Source organism: Acomys russatus, chromosome 10, assembly GCF_903995435.1.
Source record: "Acomys russatus chromosome 10, mAcoRus1.1, whole genome shotgun sequence".
Lineage (NCBI taxonomy): Eukaryota > Metazoa > Chordata > Mammalia > Rodentia > Muridae > Acomys > Acomys russatus.
In genome coordinates this window covers 62,455,178-62,469,438 of record NC_067146.1, presented here as the reverse complement: position 1 = coordinate 62,469,438, position 14,261 = coordinate 62,455,178, and the positions used below count along the sequence as shown (strand labels likewise).

At 36.3% G+C, this 14,261-nt stretch overlaps 1 protein-coding gene across 2 annotated transcripts in view; it reads left to right on the top strand.

Annotated features, from left to right (window-relative positions):
- Nucleotides 1-14,261, top strand: part of Ccser1 (coiled-coil serine rich protein 1) — a 1,084,048-nt gene that overhangs the window by 711,877 nt on the left and 357,910 nt on the right. The window lies entirely within an intron of this gene.

Genomic DNA, 14,261 nt, shown 5'->3' with positions numbered 1-14,261 from the left:
CTTAAGATTGAGATACAAAGGATAAGTCTGATGGCAGGAGATGGCTAATAGACCAACAACCAAAGGCAAGTACATCAATCACACCTCCCGTTCTAGACAACTAATACAGGCCAGCATGAGTTTATGTTGGTAATGTTTCCCCAAAGATATGCACACAAGATCTGACTGGTGCCATAATAAAATCATGATTTTGAAACAGCCTGTATTGCCAGCCTCAAAGCCTGTTCATTACTCAATGTTGTGAGCATTCCCACAGACCTCTGTAGCACTGCTGAAATGCCAACAAAAATAGTAATTGCTTTTTTCTCTAGGATCAATTTTGTTGCCACCATTCAGGCTGCTGAGCAATCGTTCATTCAGGCCTTTAGCCATGGTCCTTTAACAAACTCTTTTCTTCCTCTGGGAATCAGTATGCACTTCACCAGAACTTGCTAACATTTGCTTAGCTCTGAAAATGATTTTCCTCTTACTCAATATCTTTGATGTTCTTTATAAACTTAATAAAAATAATCAGAGATACTATATAACCAGTATCTTTACCTGCAACTTGGAGAAGAAGGGGAGTTATCAAGTCCATGTAATGAATGGAACTAATGACAAATAGAACATACTTCCCTTACACCATGATAGGTTTTGAACGTTAAACATAAACAATTGGTTACTCTCTTCTCAAAAATAAAATTGTGTTCCTTACTCATGACTACCCTTGGATAACTTGGCCCCAAATATAAACAGGATGATTTGGAAACAAAGAATGAATTTTCAAAGCTAGGAAGGTAAAATGCAAGATAATAGTCTTGTCTTCCTGGGAAATTTTCTGAAGTTTGTTGCAACTGTCGCAGACTGCATGTTAAATCTCCACAGCTGCTTCAAGTACCAAGGAATTGTTCTACATGGTATGTGTTTTTATCTCTTTCATCATATCCAAACTAGTTCTCCCAGGCTCCTGCAGTCTCTAAGCTTTGCTGTGTCATCTTCAAGTATAAGAACTATGTTCTCCTCCAGATGCATAATGTGTTTCTTATTCAACAATTTAGGATAATTTAACAAGTTACTAAAAAATACATTGCAAATGTTTCTCAGTAACCTTGTCTTCTTCTTAGATAATAAAAGGGGAAATGTTTTGAAAAGGTCTAATTTTCACCAAAAGGTCCAATTTAATGCTGGTGCTTGTCATAAAAGTTGTAATTCTTATTTCTAAGTTCTACATGAAAAAAAATACACTTTTTAGTTTGTTTTGTTTTGTTGTTTTAATTTACAACAGCAAGGGGGTTATGATAGTGAACTTAAATGTGATTGCCCGTATCTTTTTGTCTTCAATTGCCTAATAATGTTTTTAAAATGCATTATAGTTTATACATTTCAATGCATAGTGATAAGTGCCATCTCATTATATGTCTATAATAAGCTGCTAATGTCCTTAGGACTCATATGGTAAATGAAAAAGATATGAGGCTAAATGACTTTCTGCCAGACTGTATCAGTTCAAATACTTTTGACTGCATGAAATAAAGGCCAAACTTATATAAACAACAAAGAAGAAAACTTTAACTCATATAAAATAGAAGAAAAGCTTCAGACTGACAATATCAATGGTTTCCACTCTGGATTGATCTTTCCCACCAATTTTCTTATGCTGTAATCAGGCTGGGGACAAATTCTTCAGGGGATGTAGACATTAAATGTAAGCATTAAATCTTGAAGCTTTCAGCTAGGAGAGTCAATGTTCATTTCTTCAGCTACTTTGGGATTAAATTCAAATTTGTTAGAAGCTTAGTTTCATACTATGACTCAGATTTGGTTACATGTTGATTTCTGATTTACTTTATGGTGACTGACATGTGTTGCTAATGGGTAGTGCTATATAAATCTCCCCTAAAGTCTCTGGAAAGTTTTTATAGAACTTTCAGGATATGAAGCCTAGCTGGGGGGCACATGAAGTTACTGTCATTATGCCCCAGAGGGAGTGATGGAAGCATGGTCCTCTTGTCTCTTTAACTTCTTTGCAATGAGCTGAGGGGACCAACTCTGCTTGGCCCTTCATTCCAACCATGATGGATCACCTCTTCTGGTGCTTTAAAAATCTATTTTATCTGTTTTCTTATGCCTCTACCTCCCTTCTCCAGCCCAATTCCTTCCAACACCTCCACACCAGGGAGTAGAGAGAGAAGGTTAGTGGGGGAAAAGGGTATAGGTCTCTTACACTACTTCCTGTTGGTTAGGGTCATCAGCTTCCTTGGAGGTAAGTCTAATCTTTGTTGTAGGATATCTCTAACTTATCCTTGTCAAACTGCAACATCAGGAGTCAAGGACAGCACAGGGGAGCAGCAGCAACCTTCTTCCTTTGAGCCACCACTCACATGTCTCTGTCCTAGCTCTGGCATTTATTCCCTCTCTATAGTGCTCAGAATTAAACTACCGGCAGCTGGCAAAGATCACACCCTTCTCAGAGACTGCAAGAATCACATAGTCTGCTTCTGTGGACAGTCTAAAGTAGCCCCATATCTTACACCTGAGATTTTAAAAAAAATTTACATAACATAACTGAGTTTTTATAGACACCAAAACTCCACTACACACTTCATTTATCAAAGGTCCATCTGGCCATGAATAGAAATCAGCAATATTGGAGGCAGAACAAATGTGATCTTTTAAATGTTGATTAGCTAGGATATCTATTAAGGTAAAATCCATGTTTTTATTTTACTTCTTTGTAATAATTGCCATTAATGGAATAATAAATAAGCAGGTGGGTTGGTATACAGTTAGCTGTTATATTTCTTTCCCTTATAGTAGTTTTTGTTCCTCAGTGTAGCATAATATAATACTCTCTTTTATATAGTAGGTATTTCATACATGTTTATATATTAAGTAAATTAATGCAGGGGTCATTTAATTTGTTTTCAACTGATATCAGCATTTAGTTTAACCAGAGTAAAGAATGGAGGTAAGCCGGGCGTGGTGGCGCACGCCTTTAATCCCAGCACTCGGGAGGCAGAGGCAGGCGGATCGCTGTGAGTTTGAGGCCAGCCTGGTCGACAAAGTGAGTCCAGGACAGCCAAGGCTACACAGAGAGACCCTGTCTCGAAAAAAAAAAAAAAAAAAAAAAAAAGAATGGAGGTAATTAGTTCTTCCAGAAGGAATAATTTAATATTGGAAATACTTAAGCTATTTTCCTTGTCATCCATGATATAACAATATCTCTTTACTTATCTGTCTAACTTTTACAACAAATGTAATGATTATAAATATGCTATTATCGATACTTTACAAAATTACTTATTTGTAATATTGTAAAAATTATCAGAATAAAGATTGTTGAAGTTATTTTGATTTTTGCCACAGAGAGAAAAAGAGAGAGAGAGAGAGATGGGGTCATGATCCCTTGCCTTTTTAACTTTAATTTCAGCCATGAAGAAGAAATCTAGACTTCCTCCTCTTATCCATGCTAATGGCTCCTTCAGTTAGGTTGATGTTCAGTTTGTCTGAGTTAAGTTGCTCCTGATGTTACCTTTTAGACATGGCTCATGTCCAGGCACCAACACTGTGACAGGTAACTTCTGATCACGCCTCAGATGAACATTTTTCAGACTTTACCTTCTAAAATACTATCATTATTCTTCAGTATCTATGGTACCTAAAGGAACCTCCCTGATGCTTGAGTGTCCAGGGGTATCTTATATGTCAAACAAATCAGAGCACTTCAACCTATGCTTAAAGGATCAGTTTTTGGAATTAAAGTAGATAATTTTGAAAATACTTTAGACCCAAAAGAAAATAAACCAGGCATAGCTCGTTACCACAAAGTTTGTTCCTGTAAGACAAACACTATATATCAGCCCTTGTCTGATTGTGTAAACATATTTATTTTCAATATGATCAAGAGGATTTTAAACATTATTTGTAAACCCACAAATATATTCCTTAGCATAGATTTCAAAACAATATTACAATTAGATATTTTTCTTCTATTTTCTTCTTGCTTTTTATTCTTATATTCTTGCTTTTCATTCTTGTAGGTGAAGCAAGGATGCTTCAAAATTAAAAATTCAGAAAAAACCAATAATTTCTTTAAAATTATTTTGTAGTCTACTCTTCTATTGTGAAGAGACACCATGAATCAAGCATCTCACAGAAAAGTACATTAGGGCTTACAATTTCTGAGAGCAAGTCCATGACCATCTTGGTGGAGTAAAAGGCAGCAGCAGGCAGGCATAGTGCTGGAGCAGTAGCTGAGAACCCACATCTGATCCACAAACAGGAAGGGGAAAGCCAGAAAGCTAACTGGGAATGGCATGGGCTTTGACATCTCAAAGGCCACTTTCACATCTCCTCCAACAATGCTCTTTATCCTTCCCAACATCTCCACCAAGTGTGGACTAAGCATACAAACTTATGAGCCTATGGGGCCTTTCTCATATCCCTTGCCCCCCAGCAACGTGTAACCACATCATAACCAAAAATGCATTTAGTTCAAATTCAAAATTCCCTATTGTCTTTCAGTCTGAACACAATTTACAAGTCTAAAGAGTCTCCTGAGATCCAAGGTGATTGCTAAACTGAACAGACACTCCCTGTAATGTCAAAAAGCAGATTACACACTTTGAGGGTACAATATCACATGCCAATTAAAAGGGAGTATTGATGATATAGTGAAGAAATATTGGGCCAAAGCAAGTGCAAAAGTTGCCTGAGCAAACTCCAAATCTTTTAGGTGCCTATCAAAGGGCGTAGATGACTTTTCCCTTTCAGTTTTGCTGACTGCAAAACACATCTCTCCCTTGGGCTTATTCTACTGCCTCTCTGATGCTCTCCTTGGCAAATATTCCATGCCTCTGGCATTTCCAACATTTGGAGGGTCTCCAGTGCAATTCAGGCTGCACTTTCACAGCTTTATGCAATGAATTGCATCTCTGGGCCGCCTTGCAGGGTCTTCCTCACCACATGCCCGACCTCAGTGTCTTTCCTAACTAGGAAGGTAGAGTCCACAACCCTTTCACTCATCTATCTCTCGTGACTCTAAAGCCAAAACTATTTGGCAGATGTCTCTGCAAGATTCTGCTGCTTGTTCTGAATGGAACTTGGCCCCTTCTTTGAATTACATGTGTAACCTTTAGTTTGTTGTTTTCCATTGTTGCATAAGGTTTTCTTTTTTTACCAGTGGGAAGCTTAGCTGGATGGACTCTTGCCTTGAGGGCTGTACTCTCTTTATTCCATGCCTCATTATCTCCATCAGGATGATTTTTAGTTTCAAATTTTTTGGTTATCTTTTTTCTAATGACACCATGATTTGTCTCTTTGTTTGCTTATTTGTTGTTTGTTTGCTTGTTTTATTTAGCCATGCTTGTTATTTTCTATTATAGACCAGTACACGAATGATCACTTTGAACCACATAACACAGTCAATATTAGGTCATTTTGATATCTCCAAAACCAACATAATTAGTCCAAAGATCTTCAATTTATCATTAGGCATATTTGTAGCAACCATATTCTTTGCCAAAAATATCTCAAGAATGGTCTCTAGCTGTGTTGCTAATATTGCTCCTCTCTGAAACCTCTTGATCTGGACTTTGAAACTATACATTTCTCTTAGCCCTACTATCTTCCAAAATCACACTGCAGTCTTCCATTATTGCATGACTACAGCAGTAAATTATTCCTTAATTCAAGATCCCTAAGTCTTGCATATTCCTCCAAACAACATGCTGGGCCTGTGACAGCATTACCTGTGCTAGCACTGAATTCTGTCTTAATCATTTTTCTATTTCTGTGAAGAGATACTAAACCAAGGTAACTTATAGAAGAATGATTTTGCTAAGTCTTATAGTTTCAAAGGTTAAGCTTATGACCATCATGGCAAGGAGCATGGCACAGAAAAGCTAGTATAATACTGGACAATAACAAAAACTTAAATCTGTTCTACTAACAGGAGACTAAAAAAGAAAGACAGCTAACAGGGAATGGCATGGATTGTGGAACCTGAAAGACTACCGTCAGTGACACACTTCCTCCAAAATATCACCCCTTCTAACCACTCCCAAACAGTTCTACCATCTGTGGATGAAACATGCAAATTTATGAGCCTTTTAAGGCCATGCTCATTCAAATAAACACATACTCTATTAAGAAATCACAATATATCAATTCATTAAAAATATTAGTTGTTTATATGTAGTTGTGTTCTCTCTCTCTCTCTCTCTCTCTCTCTCTCTCTCTCTGTGTGTGTGTCTGTGTGTGTGAAAGAGACAGAGAGAGAGAGAGAGAGAAGAGAGACAGAGAGAGAGAGAGAGAGAGAGAGAGAGAGAGAGAGAGAGAGAGAGAGAGAGAGATCCAAATGGTACAGAAAATAATAAAGTTTATGTTCCAATGACTCCCCGAATAGGATCATATATTTAAATGCTTAGTCACTGGGAAGTGGAACTCATTGATAGAATGAGAAGAACTATAAAATGTGACCTTGTTGGAGGAAGTATGAAATGAGCATGAACTGTTTTATATTTCATCATGACTTTCCTCATGTTAAGGTTTAGGCTCAAACCAAAAGAAATAATAAGGAAGTAGAGTCTTTACATTAAGCTCTGATCTTTTCATGTGATATCTTTAAATAAAGATGCCTGTTCTCTTCTTTGAGGAAAGCAATTAAGTATTAGAAGAATGGGAATTACACAAATAGCAGCTACACAAGAGGAAGAAAATTGCTCTAGATGTTTTTTCAAAATATACCAGCAAATCTGAGTCAAACCCAAATAAAATTATCACGCAAAGATCTTATGTTCATTTGTATACTCAACTGTATGTGTTAATTAACTTCCTTTATCATATTAGCATGACAAGAAAAGTGAGAGTAAAGATTCATATCTCTAATTTTTTATACTTAGTTTTATTTGGGATTGAGATTAAATGAATCCTTTAAGGTCTCAGATCAGAAATTAGGATGATTTTGGGTTGATCATGAAATTTGAGAACAAACACAGAGATCTGTGAATGCATAAGATATTGACAATATTCAGTGTTACAATGTGGTGTATGAAAAGACATTACTTTATAATTTAATATGACATTAATGGCGTGTATTACTGCTCATATCATACTACTAATGATGGTTATTATATTAATCATGAATGTTTTTGGTGCTGGGAACTGAGTAAAAGATGCATTCATTCCATGCAAAGGGATTTTGAAATTCAAACAATGTCATTGCTGTAATATAATGATATAGCTGTGGATGTCTCTTGATTTTCCACGAATCTGAATTTTTCATTATTACATATACATAATAATAAACAATTACATAGAACATGATCTAACTATTCTGCATTACACAAGTTGGAAAAATTTACCTGCATATTAATAAATATTTCAGTTTTGTGATTAAATTAATAATCTGATATCCTTAGTGTACAGAAATTACAAGTGATTTTCACTCTATCCTGAAAAATTATAAGATAATTTTATAACTGATTTGATTATGTCTTCTTTATTAATATGTCTGAATTAAGATGTTAGGAGACCACTGATAGATTCAATATGTAGTTATTTTTCTAAATGGAAAGTGCTAAAGTACTTATGTCTATAAAATGAAGATATATAAGGTGTATAATTACTGTTTTATAAATTATTCATCCACTTTAATTAAAAGTCTGTGCATTTTATACCTAATTTGTAGTATTCTATGTTTTGCCTCATATGTTTTTCCCTGTTTTCTTGGTTTGGAAGGTGTGATGGGGAGGATGTTGAGAATAACTCAGAAATAAGCCACAGGGGATCCGCTCTTTGAGGATCTTATTTGTGTAAACTGTTTTCAGAAATACGAAAGACTTGCCAAAATAGGTCACATTTACAAATGATAGATTTAGCTTTTGCAACAAATGCTGCATACTTTCTTCTTTAAGCCTGACCATTCTGAGGAAAAGCTAATTATCTGAGGGCTCTGAGTCAGCTGTGCCAAATGGTCTCACAGTTAGCGGCAGAAAAGAAATGAAGCACAGAGCTCTAAACCTTGGGGATTCACCTGGCCGCCTTTGCAGCCAAGACTGTTCGTATGGTGTCAGACAACAATTAAAATTCTGAACTTGAAGGTGACTCAGAAAAGGGCAAACTGGAAAGTGTAACTCTCTCAAACAGGTCATGCACACTAGAGTGGAAAGAACATGGATGGAGAAACAACTTGTAGTTGTGCGGAGACAGTTCTCCACCTACCTGGGTGGGAAAGTGTTACAGAGAGAACTGGACTGGCAGTGTGCCCTCTGTGGGCCGTCCCCAGTACCCCTGTTATCACAGAAGTAGTGTCCAACATTCCTGAGTCCAGTTTACTACAGATAAGTTAGGGACTCAGCAGAAATAACCAGTGAAGCTGCCTTTAATGCATGTCCTGTAAATCTTTATGGCAATGGTTTTTGCCTCTGTTGAGTCAGTGTGTAAAATATGCACTGGCCCAGAGGAGCAACTACTAGGAAACAAATTGAGGTGTCAGTGTGCTGGTGAAATGGCTTCCAGAAAATACAGCATATGGCCACACAGGCACTGTTATATCAGTATCAACTTTGGTGATGAGGGCTGAGGTGGGGACTCGAAGGGAATGCCTTGGAGCCTCACTGTTTTCCTCAAGTTCTCAAATTCTTGGTTAGAAAAGCTAAAATGTGGTTTAAATTCTTTAATATCATAGAATACAACCTGGAATCTCAGTTACTCAGGAGGGTGAAGCAGAAGGATCACAAGGCCAAGACCTGCTTGGGCAATTTAGTTCTACACAAATATTGAAACAAAACTGATGGTGATGGTGATGATGATGATGATGATGATGATGATGATCACAATTATTGTGTTGGTGATGATGATGATGGTGGTGGTGGTGGTGGGGATGGGGATAGTGATGATGATGATGATGATGATGATGATCACAATTATTGTGTTGGTGATGATGATGATGATGGTGGTGGTGGTGGGGATGGGGATAGTGATGATGATGAATAACAAGAGGGAAAGTGTATAGTTCTGCTCATTGGTATTTGCTTAGTGTGTATGTGGGACTAAGTTTGGTTTCAAATCTAAAAAAAAAAATAATAACTAAAGATTAACATTTAAAAATAGATTGATACTGTAGAAATCACTAGATTTTCAGACCCTGGGTAGACTGGCATTTCTTCAGCTGCAGTGCTAACTCTTACATGATTTGGGATAACACCCAGTTTGGTTTAAAAGTCCATTCTCCCAAGTGCAGGCATGGGATTTACATGATTAGCTCCTTTTTGTTCTAACAAAAGGAGTAGTTTGAATAGAAACTTAAGGACAGAAAACCCTGTGTTTAAACTGACTTTTTAAAGCAGTAGTGCTATCACAAAAATGGAAGAATTAACATCTACTCAGTTAGCTTTACCATTCTCTCTTAGATTTTTATGGATTTCTTAAAGAAATCTGTTGTCCAAAAATACAGGCCTCAGAGACACTTACATTGGAGTAGCTGCTACAGGGAAATGCAAGCCGTCATTTCATTTATCACAAAGGATTTTTAACAGACTGTGGACTATTAATCTGTCAGTTGAAAACTTGAGGCTCTGTACATCTCTGACTTTAAACTGATAGCTCATATTTAGTTTTTGTGTTTTATCTTTTATTGCTCATAGAAATTAATTGTGATAGGGGTAAGCATGTTTATTAAAGTAAGATTTCCAATAGTAGGTTGAGAAAAAAATCATATTTATTTGTTTAATATTGAGTCTCCAATAGAGCTACTTGGAGCATGTTGAGCTGTATATTTTAAAGGCTATGTTCACAAGTAGATATTTTACATATGTTTGTGAAAGCAAAGACCACTGAACAATGTAATAACTGTAAATATAGAAAGGATCTAAGCAAAGGTTAAGCATTGAATTCTTAAGCTATATTCTTATTTAGTTTTCTAAAACAATTATTGACACTATATGTAGGCAAAATATACAATTATTAATAAGATTCTAGAACTGACTGGATCATAATAAATTTTAACTGAAAAGTTTAAAGAGTCTAATTTTCTAAAGAAATAGACAGTGACAAAATTTCAGAATAACAACAACCACAAAAAAGAAGAAGAAGAGAAGAAGAAGAAGAAGAAGAAGAAGAAGAAGAAGGAGGAGGAGGAGGAGGAGGAGGAGGAGGAGGAGGAGGAGGAGGAGGAGGAGGAGGAGGAAAGTTCAATGGGCTAGAAGAAGGTTCAGTGGTAAAGAGCAATTACTACTCTCATAGATAACTGAGTTTATTTCCCAGGACCCACATCAGTCAGCTCACAGCCAACTGTAACTCCAGCTCCAGGAGAAATGGTGTGCCTGCCCTTGGAAGGCACTTGCGCACGTGCGCACGCGCGCACACACACACACTCAACTTTTCAATAAAAAGTGATATTCAAGTTTATTCAGACGAAATTTCCAGCTTTTCTGAGGAATAAATGCAGTCTTAGATTCTGGGTGATTTGACTAAAACCAGCCATACAAGGGAAACAAGGAAATATCTTTATTTTTCCTCTGAATGAATTTAAACTAGGTATAAACTCTATGTACAAATATCACATTTATTTAAAAAAGTAAACAATAACCTTTTTAATAAGAGTCATATATGTTTTATTCACTGAAATCACTTAGTAATATTTGTTTAGTTACTTTCATGTTCCAAGATTCACTGTAAATACTCATGTATGGTTTTATAAAATAAATGGGAAGCCTGCTATTAGCAGCCTGTGCATGCTGAAGCAAAGAAACTGCCTGTTTGTAAAATAGTAAGTATATAAGAGAAATATTTTGAGTGATGAATAATAAGCAGAACATGTTCTTTACTAAGCTAACTCTCTAACCTGGATTTGCAGGGTTTTTAGTTGTCACAAACAACTATAACCATCAAGTGCATTTCATCATTGTCTGTGAAGATTGATAGAACGCACTGAGAGAAAATGAGCTTTCAAAGATGGTGCTTGAAAAGAAAAGGAAAAGGATAATTCAAAGCATTTAGTTTTGAGTCTTTGAACACATTCTTTTAAATATATCAACCAGTGGTTTTGATCTCAGAAAGGAGCGCTCCTAATGGGAAAATATTCAAAAGTACCTTAATTGTTGTCAATGTCTGTGCATACAGGTAGGAGAGTGTCTTCACAGGTATGTGGACCACTGTGTTAACCAATCAAGATGGAATTAATGGGGGGTATTGTGTGAGGTTTTCTAGAAGGTTCTTTTATGTAAGAAATGACAGAACCAAGGAAAGTGACAGGCAGAGAGAAGCAAGGAAGATTGAATTACTTTGTAATAACTAAATGCCTGTGGCTGGGTAGTTGGGGTTAAAATCTTATTTGTTTCATGTTTTTGAAACTGAAATTCCAAGATTAGACTACCTGTCATCTCAGCTCACAGGCAGGCTCTTAATAGATGGCATTGCAGTGAAAGCAGGGCAGACAGGAAACAAGAGAGAGTGGTTCTGTCTTTATACCCAGTTTGTCTTAGCTACTTGTTCTTCTGCAAACTAATTTGCTCCACAAGACCAGCATTCATGCCCCCTTGGACAATAACTAGCCACATAAAATATTTTACCACTTTTTTTTAAGCACTGCAAAAGAACATGCATCTGACTGATGAATCCTTTGGGTTCACAAGCACATTCCTATAGCACCACCCATTAATAAGATGGTAGTCTAAGCCTATATGTGTGAATATCATTAGATGTAAATTTTCAAATTATCCTAAATGATAATTACATTTTAAAGAGAAAGAATTATATTTTAAAAGCATGAAAGTCATAATGTTTTATCACTTCTCAGTGATAATCAGATAGTCTTTACATTACTACTGGAAAACATAAAAAAATAATAGATTTTATTAGATGGAAATTGTCTCATCAACTAAATTATTCCACGTATAAGGCCAAAAATGTACAAATGCTCTTGTGCCTGTAATATTGAAGAGTCAGTAGTCTTAAGCTATTATTTTAAGAACATTTTTGGCTCAGTTAAACAGTAATTGTACAAATAATAAGGGATATCTAAGTTGTGTAATACATATGCAAATTATAATTCTTGAGTTGCTGTACAGCTCTGAAAGGCAGATATCCGAAAGGGAAGTGGGCCACACATCTCATTGCTACTTAAAACTAAAATTTTAAATGTATATGGATATAATATCACTATATATTTGCTTGCATTTTTGAATGATTAAATGTTTGACTTCTGTTTCCAATTGCCTAGAAAATTGCCCATCTGCTGGAAAGATGGATCAGCAGAGAGAGTCCTTAGTGGCCCCAAGAGGACCTAGGTTTGACTTCCTGAACACACATTGGGAACCTCACAGTCACTATAACTATAGATCCAAAGACTATAATACCATCTTCTGGGCTCCCAGGACGATTCTCACATGCATACACCCCCATAGAAACACACTCATACAGAGAATTTTGAATAGAATAAATATTTTAAATGTTCGTGTGACAACTTCAGTAACATAAGAACCTAGGAAATGAGCGACAGCTGCCGCCATGTCCCATGGATCTCTCATTGGTTATCCTCTCACTCTTAACGTCATTCAGTTGTTAGAATAAATCCTTATATTGTATAACAGAAGCATATGGCTAATGTACTATTTTTTCAGTAGTGTAAAGTAAAGCAATGTGTTATATGCACTTGGTTACATATAAGCATAAAACCACAAAGTAAGATAATTATAATTTGTATACTATGTGTTGCATGAGGGTAAGAACTGCCAGAGTCTGTTTTACTCATGGCTGTGTCACAGAGCTGAGGAGGGCATTTTAGAAATGATGACATTTGGCCCAGATTGCTGGTATTAAATGTTTTAAGAATCAAGATCCTGTGCTGGGGAGATGGATAAAAAGGTTACAAACACACTTTTCTCTTTCAGAAGACTAGGGTTCAATTCCATACCCTACATAATGGTCTACAACCATCTGTAACTCTAGTTCCAGCAGATTCAGCACCCTCTTCTGGCATTTGTAAGTCCTACAAAGACAGGGTACATAGAATTACAGGTAGGCAAAATACCCATTAACCCATAAAATAAATGTAAATAAATCTCAAAAAATTGAATAAGAATAGACAGAAAAGCCTAGTGATTTTTAAAAGTATTGATGAACATTCAATGAAATAGAATCTTTTTGTGTATGGTAGTAGTTTCTTTTTGAATCATTTCCAAAAAGGGGGGAAATGGAGTGGGATTCCATTGCTGGCCATGGATTTTAAATTACCTAGAGAGTGGTGTAGAATGACCACTGTGGTCAATAACAAAGCTGCACAATGCCATTAGTGACATGGTTTCCATGGACTCATCAAATTCAAGGAACTCTGAGGAACTGCTGAACCTTCCTCCAGTAAGAGTGGCTCTACTTACCTTAGTATACCAGGAGTGCTGGTTAGTAGCTTTCCAAATGAGAAGATGACAGAGACAGTTTGCTACCCGAATAGCATCTTCTTCAGCCTTCTGGCCCAATATATCTGACAGACATATTTGTGAGGCAGGAACTATTGAGGACTTGCTTGCCCTGTCTTGGCACAGTTTGACTGTCGACTCTGCCTACATCCAAGCTTGCCCTTTTTTATGAAGAATTATGTCTGTAGTAGAAATGGGACATTTTGCCCAATGGCTTGTTGGCCACATTTGAAGGCATCTCCATAAGGAGGTTCTTTGGTGCTCATAATCTTCTTTGAGATAGGCGAGGTGTTGCCAGGAGTTAACCTGTCTTATTGTCAGTGAATCTTTCTCAAGTCTCTGATGGAGTTGAAGACAAGGTAGCTTAGTTTTACAATGAAGCTTAACTGTTTAGGAGTTAAGATGTTTTTAGGTCTTGGTAGATTTTTTAAGTTTATAATGACAAGATGTGATAGAGATTGATTTACATTCAGAATTTTAGATGCACCAAGATAGGAAAGATGTTTTTTTCCAGGCTGCCAAATACAAATAACCAAAACAATAGGAAAGTAACATTTATATAGTTCCTGATTGTGTCATGGTTCTTCCTGCTATAGGTAGTTTATTGTATATATGTATAATAATATATATGTAAAAGAATATAAAAAAGAGGGAAAAAGTAAATAACAATAACCAAACTGACCAGAAAGTGACCAACAACAGAATTATAGGAATTATTAAATATTGTTCCATTATAATCTTTTTTAAAAGACTTATTTATTTATTATTATGTATACAGTGCTCTGTCTGCATGTACAACTGCAGCCAGAAGAGGCATCAGATCCCATTATGGATGGTTGTGAGCCACCATGTTGGAATTGAACT